Below are 14304 nucleotides of genomic sequence, written 5' to 3' on the forward strand. Positions count from 1 at the left end.
ATTTAAAGTATCACACCAGTATAAATCTCTATTGTCAAACTGGGATCCTGCTCCAGCTATCATGTCGAGCACATTTTGAGGGATGAATTGATTATTTCTAGCGCCTAGTGCAATGCTTTTCAACCTTTTTTAAGCCAAAGCACATTTGTTTCATTGAAAAAATCCGGACGCGCACCACCAGCAGAAATCATTAAAAAACGAAACTCAGTTGATAGTAAAAAGTTGTTGTCACAATCGTTGGATATGACTTAAAACCATAACCAAGCATGCATCAACATAGCTCTTGTCTCAAAGTAGGTGTACTGTCATGACCCGTCACATCACGCCCTGACTTTTTTTTTTTTTTTAGTTTTATGCTTTTTTTCCTGTGCGTTCTGTTTTAGTTCCTGCGTTGCGCTCCTATTTTGGCGACTTTTTCTTTTCTTTGGTATTTTCCTTTGAGCGATATTTCCCACATCTACTTTGATTCAGCAATCAACAGAATTTCAGTTGTTTTTATCCTTCTTTGTGGGCACATTGTTGATTGTCATGTCATGTTGGGATGTACATTGTGGATGCCGTATTTGCTCCACAGTAAGTCTTTGCTCTCGTCCAGCATTCTTTTTTTGTTTACTTTGTAGCCAGTTCAGTTTTAGTTTCGTTCTGCATAGCCTTTCCTAAGCTCTAATTCTGTAAGGACTGGTGGGCATCGAGGTGCCGGGTTCGATTCCCTCGAGGATGCGTTGACCTTGAACACAACAAAGGCAAGATTTTTAAAGAGATTTATTTAACAAAAGGAGAGCTCTGAACAGAAATACTGGAGCGAATAAAAAGGCAAGCCAAAAACGCTAGTATGAAAACTAGGAAATACAAACAGAAAACTAGAATTGGCATGAAAGCACAAAAATGAAAAAACAAAAACAATTAGCATGTGAGCTAAGAATAGGCAGGTGGCTTAGCATATGAGCTAGCGAGAATAAACGTACCGAGAAGAGCAGTCGTCACTTGTTGCATGTGAGCAACTATTATGGACCCAGACTGAACAAGGAAAAGAAGAAGGCTTATATAGGGAGTAATCAAGTAGAACCAGGTGTGTGTAGAAAACGAGGAGCAGGTGAAATCAATGTGTAACCATGGTAACGGACTAAACAGGAAGTAAGTGGGTCAGAAAGAGAATGAAACAAAAATGGAAAAATAAACATGTGAAGATCCGAGTCGCAACAAATTCATTTTCTTAGCTGCACTCGCCTTTTATTTTTTTGGTTCAAGCGTTAGACACCTTTTTACCTGCACGCTGCCTCCCGCTGTTGCAGACATCTACAAAGCAATTAGCTACTAGCTGCCACCTACTGATATGCAAGAGTATTACACAGTTATTCTGCCGAGCTCTAGACATCACCGACACTCGCAACAACACATCATTTGCAGACTATAATTACTGGTTTACAAAATATATTTTTAAATCAACTTGGTGAAATTAGATGATTTCCCACGGCACAGTGGTTGAAAAACACTGGCCTAATGCATTAGTTATTTTGTGTATGTGTGTGTTTTCCCCATGACTACGAGTTGTAGCGACTGATGCCAGATTGAGGTTGGGCTTTGAGCGTGGCCATGCTTTCATGTAACCACAATCGGGAGGAGGAGGAGGATGGAGGGCAGCTTTTCCACAGGAAAAAATACCCACTGAAATATATCTGACACTCAGGGACATAAGGGAGTAATGAAGCATCATGAAGCATTATGACAAACAAAACCCCACTTTTTTTTTTCTCTCAAGAAAATGGTTTCTATTTGATTACATTAAATAATTTCTGCTCTGGTTGATTATTTGCATCCCCAAACATTTATAAAAATGAGCTTTTCATTTGAGGCAAAACCAACTCGGTGCACTACATTCATGACAAACTACGACACTTTCCATTCATGCAGCGCTCTTTCTACTCTCATTTTCTTCATTGTGCCGCTGCTGAGAGCGTCAAGCACCAGAGTGGAGCATTGTTCTTCAGCAAACAAAACCAAAAATAACTAAATGCCAAGCGTTTTAACAGCGAGAGAGTCAACATTTCTTTTTGGCTCAGTCAAGGATTAGAGCAGAAGCTGCATCAAAACCTGTTCCACAGAGTAAATATTTATTGGATTAACATTTTGGGGCTTTTCGGAATCTTTATAGGGGTGTAACAGTTTGGCTGTGTGGCTGTATATAAATCAACACCTTAAGAGCTGTGCTGCACAATGAGTTGGTAGCTTGTAGCTTTTATCACACAATTAAACAAGGCGACTCGGTAAAGAATCTGGGTATTATCTTCGACCCAATTCTCTCGTTTGAGTCACACATTAAGAGTGTTACTAAAACGGCCTTCTTTCATCTCCGTAATATCAATCAATCAATCAATATTTATTTATATAGCCCTAAATCACAAATGTCTCAAAGGACTGTACAAACCACTACGACTACGACATCTCCGGAAGAACCCACATAAGGGCAAGGAGAACTCACACCCAGTGGGACGCCAGTGACAATGATGACTATGAGAACCTTGAAGAGGATCTCAAATGTGGGCCACCCCCCCCCCTCTAGAGGACCGAAAGCATTGGATTCCATTCATTCCATAGTGGCTCCAACACAGCCGCCAGAGTTCAGTTCAAAGCGGATCCAAGACAGCAGCGAGAGTCCCGTCCACAGGAAACCATCCCAAGCGGAGTCAGATCAGCAGCGTAGAGATGTCCCCAACCAACACACAGGCGAGCGGTCCATCCTGGGTCGCAACTCTGGACAGCCAGTACTTCATCCATGGTCATCGGACCGGACCCCCTCCATAAGGGAGGGGGGGGCAGAGGAGAAAAAGAAAAGAAACGGCAGATCAACTGGTCTAAAAAGGGAGTCTATTTAAAGGCCAGAGTATACAAATGAGTTTTAAGATGAGACTTGAATGCTTCTACTGAGGTAGCATCTCGAACTGTTACCGGGAGGGCATTCCAGAGTACTGGAGCCCGAACGGAAAACGGTCTATAACCCGCAGACTTTTTTGGGGCTTTAGGAATCACTAATAAGCCGGAGTCCTTTGAACGCAGATATCTTGCCGGGACATATACAATCGGCAAGATAAGATGGAGCTAGACCGTGTAGTATTTTATACGTAAGTAGTAAAACCTTAAAGTCCCATCTTAAGTGCACAGGAAGCCAGTGCAGGTGAGCCAGTATAGGCGTAATATGATCAAACTTTCTTGTTCTTGTCAAAAGTCTAGCAGCCGCATTTTGTACCAACTGTATCGCTAAAATTCGCTCCATTTCGTCCACTAGCGACGCTGAGATCAATATTCTTGCGTTCTTTACGTCTCGTCTCCATTACTGTAACCTATTATTTTCGGGTCTCCCCATGTCCAGCATTAAAAGATTACAGTTGGTACAAAATGCGGCTGCTAAACTTTTGACAAGAACAAGAAAGTTTGATCACATTACGCCTGTACTGGCTCACCTGCACTGGCTTCCTGTGCACTTAAGATGTGACTTTAAGGTTTTACTACTTACGTATAAAATACTACATGGTCTAGCTCCAGCCTATCTTGCCGATTGTGTTGTACCATATGTCCCGGCAAGAAATCTGCGTTCAAAGAATTCCGGTTTATTAGTGATTCCCAGAGCCCAAAAAAAGTCTGTGGGCTACAGAGCGTTTTCTATTGGGGCTTCAGTACTCTGGAATGCCTTCCCGGTAACAGTTCGAGATATTACCTCAGTAAAAGCATTTAAGTCTCATCTTAAAACTCATTTGTATACTCTAGCCTTTAAATCAGGGGTCTTAGAATTGCGGCCCGTGGGCCACGTGTCTGAGACGACAGATGACGTTATTTTGCGGCCCCCACCTTAATATGAAAGTTTAATGTTAGCGCGGCCCGCAAGTTTGACATGAATGGCGCTTGACAGCGTTGTGTTATTTGGGTCCAAAATGGCTCTTTCAACGTTCTGGGTTGCCTACACCTGCATTAGTGGAAAAGCGGCAAATGAGTGAAAGCGACAGAGACGTTGCCACGGAGACGAGGGTTTTCTTACGCGCCTGGCTGCAGTCACACCGCGACACCTGTTCGTCAGTAATAACAGTCCCCGATAATCTGGACCAATTCAAACAGTTATTTTTTTTTTTTATTGTTTAATTTTCATTGCCTCACATGATGAACACTACATATATTTCTATATGACGCCGGATAACTCTGGGAGCCGTCACTTTTTTGTGCTCGCTATATCAGTACTTTCCCGGCTATTATCCGCCGTCGTGTTGCTGTATGGAGGAAAAGCGGAACAACACACATTGCGGAAATAACATTATTCTCCAAACATGTCTTTTTTAAAGCCTGCAAGGAAGAGAAGGGTTTGTGATGAACAAAGACAATTCCAGGAAAAGTGGGAGATGCAATATTTCTTAGTTGAGCACAGGGGCACCCCGACGTGTCTTATTTGCACAGAGAAATACAAAATAAAAGTTTCTCATAGGCATTGTCATCAATGTACCACTGGGGTGAGTTTTTCCTTGCCGTTATGTGGGCTCTGTACCGCGGATGTCGTTGTGCCTTGTGCAGCCCTTTGAGACACTTGTTATTTAGGGCTGTATGAATAAAGATTGATTGATAAACATTGATTGATTATGTAACTCAGTGGCCCAGTGGTTAGAGTGTCCTCCCTGAGATCGGTAGGTTGTGAGTTCAAACCCCGGCCGAGTCATACCAGAGACTATGAAAAAATGAGACCCATTACCTCCCTGCTTGGCACTCAGCATCAAGGGTTGGAATTGGGGGTTAAATAACCATAAATGATTCCTGGGCACGGCACCGCTGCTGCCCACTGCTCCCCTCACCTCCCAGGGGGTGATCAAGGGGATGGGTCAAATGCAGAGGACAAATTTCACCACACCTAGTGTGTGTGTGACAATCATTGTTACTTTAACTTAACTTTAATTGGCTAGCACTTACCCGTTTACCTCTCAATGATTTGTTTGAATACGGCCCGTGCAGGGCTGGAGTGCGCTTGCTGATCGCTATTTCTGATCAAATAAATATATAATAAACCTGACATGAAGCTGACGCTAGCCATTTTTTCTTTGCTCTGTCCCAAGTGCAGTCTGTGCCTACTGCACCTGGGAGGATAAAGAGTAGAAACTACATCCCTAGTTCCCATATGTCGGAACACGACAAAGAAAGCTTCTAGGAACTCCGAAAAGTCTGTTATGATCCGTTGCCTGGGTGATGTTTTGTTCTGTTAGTTTGACTACCTCAATTCTGGTTTCAGCACCCCTGGGTTTGTGTTTTGGTGTCCATGGGTGCTGATTAGTTTCACCTGCCTCTGATTATCAATCAATCAATCAATCAATGTTTACTTATATAGCCCTAAATCACTAGTGTCTCAAAGGGCTGCACAAACCACAACACAAACCACTATGACATCCTCGGTAGGCCCACATAAGAGCAGGGAAAACTCACACCCAGTGGGACGTCGGTGACAATGATGACTATGAGAACCTTGGAGAGGAGGAAAGCAATGGATGTCGAGCGGGTCTAACATGTGAAAGTTCAATCCATAATGGATCCAACACAGTCGCAAGAGTCCAGTCCAAAGCGGATCCAACACAGCAGCGAGAGTCCCGTTCACAGCGGAGCCAGCAGGAAAACATCCCAAGCGGAGGCGGATCAGCAGCGCAGAGATGTCCCCAGCCGATACACAGGCGAGCAGTACATGGCCACCGGATCGGACCGGACCACCGTCCACAAGGGAGAGTGGGACATAGGAGAAAAAGAAAAGAAACGGCAGATCAACTGGTCTAAAAAGGGAGTCTATTTAAAGGCTAGAGTATACAAATGAGTTTTAAGGTGGGACTTAAATGCTTCTACTGAGGTGGCATCTCGAACTTTTACCGGGAGGGCATTCCAGAGTACTGGAGCCCGAAATAAAAACGCTCTGTAACCCGCAGACTTTTTTTGGGCTTTGGGAATCACTAATAAGCCGGAGTCCTTTGAACGCAGATTTCTTTACGGGACATACGGTACAATACAATCGGCAAGATAGGATGGAGCTAGACCGTGTAGTATTTTATACGTGAGTAGTAAAACCTTAAAGTCACATCTTAAGTGCACAGGAAGCCAGTGCAGGTGAGCCAGTACAGGCGTAATGTGATCAAACTTTCTTGTTCTTGTCAAAAGTCTAGCAGCCGCATTTTGTACCAACTGTAATCTTTTAATGCTAGACATGGGGAGACCCAAAAATAATACGTTACAGTAATCGAGGCGAGACGTAACAAACGCATGGATAATGATCTCAGCGTCTTTAGTGGACAGAATGGAGCGAATTTTAGCGATATTATGGAGATGAAAGAAGGCCGTTTTAGTAACGCTTTTAATGTGTGACTCAAAGGAGAGAGTTGGGTCAAAGATAACACCCAGATTCTTTACCGTGTCGCCTTGTTTAATTGTTTGGTTGTCAAATGTTAGAGTTGTATTATTAAATAGAGGTCCGTGTCTAGCAGGACCGATAATCAGCATTTCCGTTTTTTTGGCGTTGAGTTGCAAAAAGTTAGCGGACATCCATTGTTTGATTTCATTAAGACACCCCTCCAGCTGACTACAATCCGGCGTGTTGGTCAGCTTTAGGGGCATGTAGAGTTGGGTGTCATCAGCATAGCAGTGAAAGTTAACACCGTATTTGCGTATGATGTCACCTAGCGGCAGCATGTAGATGCTGAAGAGTGCAGGGCCAAGGACCGAACCCTGGGGAACTCCACACGTTACCTTAACGTAGTCCGAGGTCACATTGTTATAGGAGACGCACTGCATCCTATCAGTAAGATAAGAGTTAAACCAAGACAGGACTAAGTCTGACATACCAATTTGTGTTTTGATACGTTCTAATAAAATATTATGATCGACGGTATCGAAAGCAGCGCTAAGATCGAGGAGCAGCAACATAGATGACGAATCAGAATCCATCGTTAGCAATAGATCATTAGTCATTTTTGTGAGGGCTGTCTCCGTGGAGTGATTTGCCCTGAAACCGGATTGAAAGGTTTCACATAGATTGTTAGGCGTTAAGTGTTCATTTAACTGCTCCGCAACAATTTTTTCGAGGATTTTTTAAATAAAGGGAAGGTGAGACACCGGTCGGCAGTTTACAATGAGGTCAGGATCGAGGTTAGGTCTTTTAAGAAGAGGATGAATAACCGCTTTTTTGAATGCTAGGGGAACAGTGCCCGAGGAAAGTGATAAGTTTATAATATTTAGCACTGATGGACCTAATAATACAAAGAGCTCCTTGATCAGTTTCCCAGGAAGTGGGTCAAGTAAACATGTTTGTTTTATTCCATTTACACGTTGTAACAATTCCTCTAATGTTATTTCCTCAAAACGAGAGAAACTATTTTGGAGGGCAGTATCCGCCGTATATACAATCGTGTCAGTGTTAATAGAACCCAGTTGTAGCTGGGACGCATTGTCTTTAATCTCCTTTCTAATGACTTCAATTTTCTTACTAAAGAATTGCATAAAGTCATCAGCTGAGTGGGTGGAGCTACTGGAAGGAGTCCCTTGTTGGGTTAGCGATGCTACCGTACTAAACAAAAATTTAGGATCGTTTTTATTACGGTGGATGAGATTTGAGTAATATTTAGCTTTAGCCAAGGTAAGCATGCGTTTATAATTTATTAAACTATCATTCCATGCTTGATGGTGCACCTCAAGTTTAGTCGTACGCCATTTGCGTTCCAGCTTTCTACATAATAATTTCTGAGCTCTAGTTTCTTCTGTAAACCACGGGGTACGCTTTTTTGGAGCCTTTTTTAACTTTAGCGGTGCTATGTTATCAATGGTTTCGCGCAGGGCGTCATTGGTGAGGTTATCAATAGAGCCCACATACTTTGGGAATGGTGCCATTACCGAGGGCAGAAGGTCAGCAAGAGTTGTCGTTGTGGCCGTATTAATGTTGCGGCTGCTATAGCAGTTATTATTATTATTAGTTTGACGAACATGCGTCTGAACCTCGAATTTTATAAGGTAATGATCGGACATTACTTTAGCATACGGGAGTATCGTAACTTTGGAAACGGTGATACCCCTGACAAGCAGTAGGTCTATCGTATTACCGTTGCGATGCGTGGGTTCATTTATTATTTGTGTGAGACCACAGCTATCAATTATAGTCTGGAGTGCTACGCACGGTGGGTCCGATGGGGTATTCATATGGATATTAAAGTCCCCCATAATGATTATATTATCGGCGTGTGTCACTAGATCAGCAACAAACTCTGAGAAGTCATTGATAAAGTCCGAATAGGGCCCTGGGGGGCGGTAGATAACAGCCAGGTGTAGAGGCGGCGGTGTGACAGACCTCAGAGTAAGCACCTCAAACGATTTATATTTATTATTTATGTTAGGACTAAGGTTAAAGTTTTCGTTGTATATTAGTGCGACCCCCCAACCCCTTTTAATAGGATGGGCAATATGCGCATGTGTAAAGTTAGGAGGACATGCCTCATTTAGCGCAAAAAAGTCATTTGGTTTAAGCCAGGTTTCGCTGAGACCGATGACGTTAAGATTGTTGTCTCTGATGATATCATTAACTAACAACGTTTTGGGAGACAATGATCTTATGTTTAAAAAACCTATATTATAGGTAGTGGGTTGTTTTAGGGAATTTTTGATCAAATTAGCCGTAGTAGCAATATTAATAATGTTGTGTTTATTATGCCCAGTGCATTTAGTATAATTACGACCATATCTAGGAATTGATACGACGGGAATTTTCCGATTGTTTGTTTGTTGCTTTGATAAACTGCACGCATCATAGTTAGCCACCTCAGTAGAACACGTGTCCAACTCTGAAACAATCAAAGCAGAAAAAATGTGTTCTAATTTAACTGACTCCTCACCCAGACCAGTAGTCTCGCATCTTCCATTTAAATCCGGCTTCAGGATGGAGGGAAGTGGTGTTCTGTGGGGATTAGCCTTCTACTTTGTTTTTAGCCCCGCTCGACATCCGCGTTTCCGATCACACCGCTGGCGTCTGCTCCGTAGACGGCCCCCGCTGCTACTATACTCCCCTGCTTCACAGGCCGCTGGATGTAGCCGCCGAAGTATTCCCGTGCTAGTTAGCAGGTCTAGCAAGCACGTGTCTATCAGTCCAAAACGGCCCGATACGTCCACATCCGGAAGTGTCTGGGGGTCGTACGTGATCATGGAGTGACCACGATGTGAGCCAGCCATAAAGTTTGTAGAATTGTCCGGTATTTCTGCCAAATGTTCCATATTTAGCAGAAGCTCCTCGATGTCGCAGGACTTCCGGGCGCCGCCATCTTGGATTAGTGTTCGGGACGCTCACCTGCTCCTGGGCACTAATCAGAGAGCTACATATTCCTGTCTGGCTATCTTATTTGCTTCCACGCAACAGTTACGACGTCTATTCCTACGATTCCAGAGCGAAGCCTTGCTTTTGATTGCCTGTTTTTATGCCAAGCTTTGACGCTAGCTATTTCCTTATCTTAGCTTCTCATGTGATCGGGACTCAAGTCTTTTTGTAGTTTCATTGACAATAAATCATTGTCTCACCTGCACCTTGCCTCCGGAGTTTCCTGTTGAATCTTGCGAGAACGTCCTACACAACCATGCGACCACGTCATTACAGTTGCGTGGAAGCAAATAAGACAGCCAGCCAGGAGTATGTAGCTCTCTGATTAGTGCCCAGGAGCAGGCGAGCGTCCCGAACACTAATCAGAGGCAGCTGAAACCTATCAGCACCCATGGAAACCAACACACAAATCCAAGGGTGCTGAAAACGGAACTGAAGTAGTGAAACAAACAGAACAAAAAAACATCTGGGCACAGATTTTCCTCCCTGGTTTGGCGGGACCGGTAATCAATATCTCTGTTTTCTTGGAGTTAAGATACTAAAAGTTGCCGGTATCGAGGGCAGCACTCAGATCAAACAGTATCAGTATGGAAGATGTATCAACATCCACTTTTGCAAAGGATTATCTCAGTAGGTTGATTTGCCCTGAAACCCGACTGAACATTTTGAAAAAGATTGTTAGACACTTTTTTTTAGCTACTGTGCAACAATGTTTCAGTGGAGGTGTGACACAGGCTGGTACTACCAGAAGTAGGCCAGGGTCGGGGGTTCAGTCTTTTAAGTAGAGGATGAATAACTGTCCTTTTGAATGGTAAAGGAACAGTACCAGAGGAGAGTTATACGTTAATAATATTTAGCACTGATGGTCCCAATATTGCACACAGCTCCTTAATGAGTTTCCCAGGAAGTGGGTCGAGTAGAACTGATGTCTGTTTTGTCCCACTAACGAGTGGCAAGAGTCTTCTCGTGTTACTTCCTCAACATGAGAGAGATTATTTTGGAGAGGATTTGCCCCAATGCCCATGTTCATACCTGCATTTGTGGAACACAGTTGAAGCTGGGACGTGGTGTCTTTAATCTTTGTTCTAATGAGCGAGATTTTCCCAGTAAATAATTGTATAAAGTTATCAGCCGAGTGGGTGGAGCTACTATGAGAAGGCTCCTGTTGGGTTGGCGCAGTGTTTTTTAACCACTGTGCCGCGAGATACAGTCTGGTGTGCCGTGGGAGATTATCTGATTTCACCTATTTGCGTTCAAAATATTTTTTGCAATCCAGTAATTATAGTCTGCAAATTATGTGTTGTTCTTGAGTGTCGGTGCTGTCTGGAGCTCGGCAGGGTAACCGTGTAATACTCTTCCATATCAGTATGTGGCAGCCGGTAGTTAATTGCTTTGTAGATGTCGCGAACAGCGGGAGGCAGTGTGCAGGTAAAAAAGTGTCTAAAGCTTAAACCCAAAATAAACAAAAGGTGAGTGCTCCTAAGAAAAGGTATTGAAGCTTAGGGAAGGTTATGCAGAACGAAACGAAAACTGAACTGGCTACAAAGTAAACAAAAACAAAATGCTGGACGACAGCAAAGACTTACTGCGGAGCAAAGACGGCGTCCACAATGTACATCCCAACATGACATGACAATCAACAATGTCCCCGCAAAGAAGGATAAAAACAACTGAAATATTCTTGATTGCTAAAACAAAGTCGTTGCGGGAAATATCGCTCAAAGGAAGACATGAAACTGCTATAGGAAAATACCGAAAAAAAGAGAAAAACCACCAAAATAGGAGCGCAAGAAAAGAACTAAAACACTACACACATGAAAACAGCAAAAAACTAAAAATAAGAGTTATCGTGATGCATACTTGGGTTAGTATGTTTTTTTTAAATGTTTTTTTTATGGTTTAGAGCAGGGGTAGGGAACCTATGGCTCTCAAGCCAGATGTGGCTCTTTTGATGACTGCATCTGGATCTCAGACAAATCTTAGCTGACATTGCTTAATGTGAAACGTAATGAATAATTCCGCTGGTAATCACAGTGTTAAAATAATGCTCAAAATATAAAACATTCTCTGGCATTTTAATTCATCCATCCTGTTTAAGAAGTCGCATTAATGGTAAGAATAATTTAATTATTGGTTAGCTTCAGAAGAACAATGTTATTAAACAGAATGAGAGACTTATTATACGCTAAAAAATGTTGGTCTTACTTAAAAATGCACGCATTTAGTTGTATCCAGTGTTAAAAAAATTATAAGGCTCTCACGGAAATACATTTTAAAATATTTGACTTTCATGGCTCTCTCAGCCAAAAAGGTTCCTGACCCCTGGTTTAGAGTCATATCCAACAATAGCGACAACTACTTTTTATTGTCAACTGAGTTTGGTTTTTTTGTGATTTCTGCTGGTGGTGGACTTCTGGATTTTTTCAACGCAAAAAATGTGCTTGGCTCAAAATAGGTTGAAAAACACTGATATAAACCGGGGGTGTCAAAGTCATTCTCACTGAGGGCCACATCGCAGTTATGTTTGGCCCCAGAGGGCCGCTTCTAACAGTGAATACTATTATTACAATATTTTTAATGTATTTTATTAGTAGATTTAAAAAAAAAAAAAGTATATTGTAATTTATTTTTTTATACCTTAAAATGTAGTGTATATTAATATAAATAGAAAAATAGTACTGGTAAAAAAAAAAAAAAGGCTGCTCACTTGCCAGAATTTTACTGCAATATTTACATTTGTGTTTGTTTTTTTTATACTGTAAATAAAGAAAATGCAATTTTACACTAAAATTACCCTAAGTCAACAACTGCAGAGTTTTCGGTGTATTACTGTAAATGCCAAAACGGCACCACAGTTTATTACAGTAAAAAAAGAAAAAACAAATAAGAGAAAAATGCTGTAAAAACACAGTACATTTCGCAATTTTACCATGAAATCTATTGCTACTTTTACATTGCACAATTTAATAGATAACTTGATTTGAAATCATTGTTATTAGTATTTATTTATACTTTAAAACATGTTTGAATGTTTGGTAATGTACAGTACAAGTCAAAAGTTTGGACACACCTCCTCATTCAATGCTTTTTCTTTATTTTCATGACTATTTACAATGTAGATTGTCACTGAAGGCATCAAAACTATGAATGAACACGTGGAGTTATGTACTTAACAAAAAAAGGTGAAATAACTGAAAACATGTTTTATATTCTAGTTTCTTCAAAATAGCCACCCTTTGCTCTGATTCCTGCTTTTCACACTCTTCAATCAATGTTTATTTATATAGCCCCAAATCACAAATGTCTCAAAGGACTGCACAAATCATTACGACTACAACATCCTCGGAAGAACCCACAAAAGGGCAAGGAAAACTCACACCCAGTGGGCAGGGAGAATTCACATCCAGTGGGACGCCAGTGACAATGCTGACTATGAGAAACCTTGGAGAGGACCTCAGATGTGGGCAAACCCCCCCCTCTAGGGGACCGAAAGCAATGGATGTCGAGCGGGTCTAACATGATACTGTGAAAGTTCAATCCATTGTGGCTCCAACACAGCCGCGAGAGTTCAGTTCAAGCGGATCCAAGACAGGATCTTGCACCCATTTCAGGTGACTCCCTCTTGAAGCGCATCGAGAGAATGCCAAGAGTGTGCAAAAATGTAGTCGGAGCCAAGGTTGGCTATTTAGAAGAAACTAGAATGTGTTCATTTATCATTTTGATGCCTTCAGTGACAATCTACTATGTCAATGGTTATGAAAATGCATTGAATGAGAAGGTGTGTCCAAACGTTTGGCCTGTAATGTATTTTGGCATAATTAGACAATATTTAAGTTAATAAAATTTGCGATTACGTGGAGTACATATATTTTTTTCTCCCAAAAAAGAAAGAAGTAATACATTCAGTAAGAAGAGTTGCAGTACTTTATTGATACATATTATTTCCAGGCCAAATATTTTTATTAGTAGATTGCACAGTTCAGTACATATTCCGTACAATTGACCACTAAATGGTAACACCCGAATAAGTTTTTCAACTTGTTTAAGTCGGGGTTCACGTTAGTCAACTCAAGGCCCCCCGACCTGTGATCTAGACATACTAGTGTCAGGATGGGGGGGTCGCAGCTTACTGCGGGGACGTTCTCCCAAGAAGGCAGACGGACTACTCGGGACATGGCGTTTTGGTAAAAACATGATTTAATTTGAACTACAAAAAGTTACAAACAAAAAGCGCTCACAAGGGAGGCACAACTTGGGCTAAGGAACAAAACTAACGCATAAACAGACAATGAGCATAAATCAAACAAAACTTACTTGGCATGGCATGAAGCAGGAAACTATGGCAAGGCAGGAATAAAGTCAGCACAGAGCAAGACAAGATCACAACGAAGCCAGGCCGACCAACAGAAAAAGACACGCTTAAGTAACAGGGACATGATTACACAGGTGCGTGTGTCCAAATGAGCAACAGGTGAAACCAATGGGTAGCCATGGAAACAAAACAATGGAGTGAAAAAAAAAGGAACTTAAAGAGTCCAAAGGTCAAACAGCACCTGATATTCCTAGGCAGTCTCCCATCCAAGTACTAACCAGGTCAGATACTACTTAGCTTCGTGAACAAACAAGATTGGGGATGCTCAGGGTAGTATGGCCGTACACTATCATGATCAGACATGACAGAAAACAAAACATAATCTACAGGCGTGACAACTAGACACCCTGAGATCGGTAGGTTGTGAGTTCAAACCCCGCCTGAGTCATACCAAAGACTATAAAAATGGGACCCATTACCTCCCTGTTTGGCACTCAGCATCGAGGGTTGGAATTGGGGGTTAAATCACCAACAATTATTCCCGGGCGCGGCCACCGCTGCTGCTCTCTGCTCCCCTCACCTCCCAGTGTGTGATCAAGGGCGATGGATCAAATGATGATAATAATTTTGC

At 42.0% G+C, this 14304-nt stretch overlaps 1 protein-coding gene across 1 annotated transcript in view; it reads right to left on the minus strand.

The window, feature by feature from the left end:
* Positions 1–13694, minus strand: part of LOC133552244 (dmX-like protein 1) — a 110770-nt gene extending 97076 nt beyond the window's left edge. The window contains exon 1 of the mRNA XM_061899525.1: positions 13676–13694. The gene's annotated coding sequence lies outside the window, so the exon portion shown is untranslated. The remainder of the gene's footprint in view (positions 1–13675) is intronic.
* Between the last annotated feature and the right edge of the window lie 610 nt (positions 13695–14304).

The sequence above is a fragment of the Nerophis ophidion genome, linkage group LG01 (assembly GCF_033978795.1).
Source record: "Nerophis ophidion isolate RoL-2023_Sa linkage group LG01, RoL_Noph_v1.0, whole genome shotgun sequence".
Taxonomy (NCBI): Eukaryota; Metazoa; Chordata; class Actinopteri; order Syngnathiformes; family Syngnathidae; genus Nerophis; species Nerophis ophidion.